The sequence below is a fragment of the Eleginops maclovinus genome, chromosome 6, assembly GCF_036324505.1.
Source record: "Eleginops maclovinus isolate JMC-PN-2008 ecotype Puerto Natales chromosome 6, JC_Emac_rtc_rv5, whole genome shotgun sequence".
NCBI lineage: Eukaryota > Metazoa > Chordata > Actinopteri > Perciformes > Eleginopidae > Eleginops > Eleginops maclovinus.
The window spans coordinates 3,186,501-3,193,163 of NC_086354.1; positions in this window are offsets into that span (position 1 = coordinate 3,186,501).

The window sequence follows — 6,663 nt, forward strand, 5'->3', positions numbered from 1 at the left end:
CCTACTGAGTACATAGTCTACTGGTTCCACCACAGCAAACTGCTCCTTAAAATAAGCCCTTCTCTTGTAGGCAGAAGAAAGTGGACCGCCACTACTCAGGGTGGAAGTAAAGGGGTTGGCTTCACAGAGCTCTGTCACCATGTCTGACACAACAGATTCATCAATTTCACAATTGTGCTTCCTCAAACAGGACTGTAAAATGTCTTCGATGATGGGACCTGATGCTGAATGAGAAATAAAATGTAACTCTTCAACAACCTCATCAATACACCTGTTAGATACATTGAAAGTGCTCTCCAGTTTAAGAAACAACAAAACCCATTTTTTTCAATGAGGTTTGGTAGATCTCTCACAGTATGCTTTCGGCTTCAGTGTAAGGCAAATGTTCCATAAATGTTACTGCTGAAATTGCAGTTCTTAAAAACACAGATGACAGTCTTGTGTTTTTTCAAATGTCGTCCAAGGTGTTCAAAAAGCTCTCTCTCTGTGGAGATTGCGCTGGCATTGCAACACTGGCAAGTGAAAGAGAGCCTTTCTGCAGGTCTGACTCTTTCCTGAGTTTCCTGAGAGTGATTTCTTGATAGATGTGATCTAAGGCTACCCCATGTTTTGAAGGAACAAAAACAATCTTGGTAAAGACATGGCAGAGGTTGCCCACCATGACCATGGCGTAACTTGTAATGTTTTAGCAAACCTTTTTTTTTTTTTTTTTTAAACATGGGCCAATTTAACAAAACACTTACCGGCCTAGAATTACTATCTTTGCATCAACTGTTTTAGCGTCAAGTAAATATACGTTTGTCTGCGTTAGTGATGTAGACGAGACCGCCAACCGAGACCAAGACACTACAAAGACCGGGGAGTATCGAGACCAAGACCAAGACCAAGACAGACCTAGACCAAGACCGAGACCAATACCAAGACCAGGCCAAGACCAGGCCAAGACAGACAGACGGGGTTCTGTTTTTTTGCAGTTAATCTGTGAAGCTGCACTTTCGCTTCGGTGCAATGCTGCTCCGCTGCCTGCTCTGCTCCCACGTGTGTGCGTCGCAGAGCCGCCCACAAGGTAGCCTCTCGGGAATTACGTCAAGCAACCAAGTACCTTAGACGTCTGTGCAAAGCGCTAGTCAACTGAAGTACACGCTTAATGGTCCCATGAAAAACAGTGAAAACCGGACATTTTCATGAATTTGAGTTTAAATTACACACAATATTAAGTTGATGTAAGTACCAACATTATTATGTAAACACAACTCATCAAAATAATTTTTGCAACTTAAAACATTGATCTAAATCAATAAATTAGAATGTTTATTTTGCAAACAAGCATCTAATTAATTGGTGGTAAAAGTTCCCCTGAATTACTTTTCAGAGTGTGGTCACTCAACATTCCATGTATATTTAAGCCTATTGTGTTTATTTATTCTGACATGTATATACTTCATTTGCACTACTTATAAACTGGTCTAACAAAATACCTGCACTATTTTACTGTAATTTTAACTATTTCATTTTGCAAAATTTTTCGTATTATTTTTATTATCTTTCTTATTTTTTCTTATGTCTTTTTATAATATGCTGCATTGTTGGAGGAGTTCGGGACCTAAGATTTTCAATGCAATAACTACACTGTAGCTACTGTGCATTGTTGGAGCGTGGACCTGCTCCGCGTGTTCTTTTGAATGACGAGGAAACGTTCTTCTTAAATTTAACACAATCAGCTTTAATAAAGTAAAACAATAAGACACAGGTTACAGAGCGCTCTGGGCCACACTGTCCCTACACATAACAGAGAGTGTCAGGGCACCAAGTCTGACAGACTGTATTTCCATCAGCCCAGTTTTTATACATCTTTGCAAAAATACACAGTTAGCGCAGTGTTGATCTTTTGGGCATTGTTCCAGCTCCTCCTTCCGTCTCCCGCGTGCAAAGATTGTTGCGGCCTCTCCCACGGTGTCATCTCATGCAGCCGGTCTGCACACCAAACGCTACAGCATCTGTGGACAGAGCATAACGACCTTGCAACACACCTCCTCCCCTTTTACCAGTTCCTGTCCTCTATTCTTTGTTCTCTGTCTCCCTGTCCACGACTGCCTCCAGCCCCCACCTTTGCTGCTCTCTGACTTTGTAGGTGAGTCCTCTGTCTGACCTGGATTCACCCTGCTCAGTGCCGCCGCTCCCATAACGCGCATTACGCGCTGTGCGTAGGGCACCAAGTGTCGAGGGGGCACCACCAAAAATAGCCTAATGAAAAATCGTCATAATAATTATAAGGCCGAAATTATTTCAGTAGACTATAGAAATATGAGGCACTTTTTAGGCATACTACTCAAAGGTACCGATGGTGCCCCCCTCTCCCCTCCCCCCTCCCCTCCCCACTCACACAAACACAAACGAAAACACAATCTGCACAATCTGCGTCCCAAGCGCCCTGTGGGTGCCCTTGCTGTCAGTGGTCTTTTGGATTACTCGACATTTTTGGAAATGAAAAGGCAACAGGAGTCAGGAGCAGAAAAAAGAAAAAAGAGGAAACAGCGAGATGATGCCCGTGCATCACTTGCAGGTAAGTGTCCACGTTTAATCTTTCTTAAATACGGGAAATATGTGCAGCTAGTGTAAAGCTTAGCCTATGCATACACCTTGAACTAGCTGACGTTATTGCTAATGTTAGCAAACTCAAATATGTGTTATAACTTAGGCGCAAGCTAAATTGAGATTTTGCTGTTAAAAATTATAACTGCATTTTGCAAGTAACTGATGCCAGTTAGCCGTTACTTTACTTTAGATATTGAATAGTAGACAGTTTATGGTTTATTTTGACGTGACGGTGGCCAATACTTTCTCAGTAACAGTTAGCAGTCATTGCACTAGGTAGGCTAACAATTCTGGCTTCAGACCATTTATCACTGTGTGGCGTGAAATTAATAGTGTTTAGCCAGGCATTTAGAAAAGTTTACATAGCATTTGAGAAAGTATATTTTATTTTGGAGTTTGCAATGCCAATGCATAATAAACCCACGGCCATCTTTAGGATTGTCATTCGGTAGAATTCAGCAAAATAGGCTACAGTCTCACATAAATAAGGTTAGGTGTTCTATGTGCAATGGGACAGAAAAGGGTTCGTGATAATGTGAAGCCTGTAGCTACTGCTACAGCTAGCTTAGCTATATCTGAGAGTGACAGAAGATACATGACTAAATTAACTGGCGTTTTGATTGCATTTATATCATGCAAAGGCATGGACGACATCTGTCGGTGAAATAGAAAAACGTTTTGTAGTAAACAAAATGCCCTCCTAACCATATTGTATTCAATTAAATGTAGAGTTTAATAGTCTTGTGTAAGGTGTATCATTTTGCTTTTATTCCTTTTATTCCTGTTGTTAAGATATAAATATAAAATATCCATTATGAATGATATAAAGCAAACATTATTATTAAATTGTGTACAATATTGCAACTCATTCTATAATGTTTTTATATTAGATTAGATAAGATTGATCAAATAGTTGATATATAAGTAATAAAGGGGGAGAGCTCCTTGGTTGCATGCTTTCAGTTTTAAATCTTTATTTTCTTTTTTGGTATAAGATTCTTTATTTGAATATTTTGTCTCTTTCTATACTGATCTTTTTTCTTCGTATTTCTAAATTAATGCAGGGTCAATGCTGAAATACGTTCAAGCGGGAGCACGAGGCCAAGAAGAGGACACAGATGAGGAAGAACCATCGACAAGTTCACCCAATCAACCCCAGCCAGCAAGCAGGTCTGTACACCCCGCAACAGTACTAAGCCCTGATCAACCACCCTCAACCACCACAGATACACAGCAGATAACCACCACCTCTGAAAGTCCTGTCACTGAGAGTCCGTCAGAAGGTGACAAGGTAGAAACGGGTTTGCCCTCTCCAACTGATCCTGCTCTCTGGCCATTACGGATTTTAGATGCGGATCGTGTTGAGATCGTACGAAGAGGTCCATTTAGAGTCCCATCAGATTTTAATTTTCCAAAGGGACTAGATGGCAGGGCGTTTCATAGTAGCCTGCATTTCAAAACGCTCTCAAATGGAGAGAAAGTCAAGAGAAGTTGGCTTGTTTACTCGAAACAGAACAATGCTGCATTCTGTTTTGCGTGTAAGCTTTTCAGTTTGAAAGCTATAAAGCTCACTGCAGAGGGCAACGGTGACTGGTCCAACATTAACAATAATTTGATAAGTCATGAATGTAGCTCAGACCATGCCCAGTGCATGTTTAAATGGAGAGAACTGGACACACGTTTACAGACAAATACGACAATAGACTACCAGGAACAGACATTGCTGGAGGCAGAAAAAAGAAGGTGGCGAGATGTTCTCAAACGCTTACTGAAAATAACCCTATCTCTTGCCTCAAGGAATTTGTCATTTAGAGGCTCTTCACAGTGTCTGTATGAACCAGACAATGGCAACTTCTTAAAAGAAGTGGAACTTTTAGGCAGTTTTGATCCTGTGATGGAGAACCACCTGACCAAGATAACCGATGAAAGCTCCCGAACACATTATCTTGGTCAGCAGACACAAAATGAGCTGATCCAGATCGTCTCCAACAAAACATTGCAAACAATCCACACACAGATTCAGGAAGCGAAATATTTCTCCATAATTCTTGACTGTACACCTGATATAAGCCACAAGGAGCAAATGTCCCTCTATATGGAGGTGGTTGAAACAACTGGCCTGAACCTGTCTACTGTCCTTTTAGACAAATTAAAGGAACTCGACATTCCATTTGATGATTGCCGCGGACAGGCCTACGACAATGGTGCGAACATGAAGGGGAAAAAGCAAGGAGTTCAGGCCCGACTGCTACAGTTGAATTCGAGGGCGTTGTTTGTTCCTTGCGCAGCTCATTCTATGAACCTTGTCATAGCTGATGCTGCGAAGTCATCCAGGGATGCCACTGGCTTTTTTGGCTATTTGCAGAAGCTATTTTGTTTCTTCTCAGGAGCTACAAAGCGGTGGAGCATCTTCACAAAACACATCAACCTAACTGTGAAATCATGGAGTGATGTGAGGTGGGAGAGCAGGCTTAGGAGTGTCACAGCTGTCAGAAGTCAAATCAAAGAAATCCAAAATGCGCTCATCGAGGCTAGGGAAACTGTCAATGACTCTGTTGCAAAAATAGAGGCTCAAGCCCTGGCAGAAGAAGTGGCCTCTTTCAGATTTCTGATCTGTTCTGTTGTCTGGTGTGAAATTCTTACAACCACTAACCAGGTAAACAAGCTCCTGCAGACAAGTTCAATGCAGCTTGACATTGCCGTCGGGCTCATTGACAATGCCAAAACCTCCCTCTCCAGATACAGGCACTCTGGGTTTGCTCAGGCAGTGTCAACTGCCAAGGACCTTTGCGAGGCGATGAACATAGAGCCAGAGCTCAAGGAGAAAAGGCTCAGGAACACAAGAAAGCAGTTTGCATATGAGGCTGCAGACGAGCCCTTCAGTGATGCCCTCAAAAGGCTTGAGGTATCCTTTTTCAACAGTGTTGTGGACTCCGCTTTGATGTCACTGCAGGAGCGTTTTGAGACCATGACCCAGGTCAGAGACAAATTTGGAGTGCTGCTTGATTTCAGCAGAGTGCACGGAATGTCCAAGGAGAACCTGCAAAAAAACTGCATCGAAGTGCAGAAGACACTGACTGAGAAAGGAAATTCAGATATTGATGGACTTGAGATGGTTCAGGAAATCATCAACCTTCCTCAACTGCCACCACAAACAACTGCCTTGGAGTTGCTCTCATTTCTCCATGAGAATCGCCTTCAAGAGGTGTATCCAAATCTCTGGGTTGCTCTTCGAATCGCATTGACTCTCCCTGTTACAGTTGCCTCTGCTGAGCGAAGTTTTTCGAAACTGAAGCTCATCAAAACTTACTTACGTTCAACAATGGGGCAGGAACGTCTAAGTGGTCTTGCTGTCATCAGCATTAATGGTGAAGTGGCTCAGAGGCTGTCCTATGATGACCTAATTAATGACTTTGCAGCGAGGAAATGCAGACGTGTTCCTCTATAGAGTCTTTATAGAGAAATGCTTGATTGTTAAAGAAAAGCATTATGCTCTCTCAAAAAGGATGTCCTTGATTTATTTTGATAACACTTTTTTTGCACTTTACTTGAATGTGTTTTAGCTGTTCTACAAAGCCTTACTGTTTACAAAGTAAGTAAAGTTGTGACTTTTCGTCCTCTAAATCTTTGTTTTATTTAAGATTTTATTGATTGTACTTATTGATGTTATTTAGTGTAATTTATTCAAAGTTACTGAAGGAAAGTTTGCACTTTCAAATGTCAAAAGTTTGTTGTTTTGCTGTGTGTTTGCTGCTGCTATTGTTTTATATGTTTGGTAATAAAAAAGTTAAACTTTTCCGCGAATGTTTTTTTATTGGGGGGGGGGGAGGGCATCATGAAGGAATTATGCTTAGGGCACCAAAATGGCTAGCAGCGGCACTGACCCTGCTGCTCCCCTAAGCTTTGCCCGCACCGTTTGTTATGATTCATACATTCTTATACAAGTAAATCAACATTAAAGTGAAGTAACACACTCTTGAGTAACACAATTACTAAGTATTATCTAAAAGTAGAAATTCTTAAAGCAAAACGAGACTATGAAAATAAACTGGAGGCCAAGATGGCAAC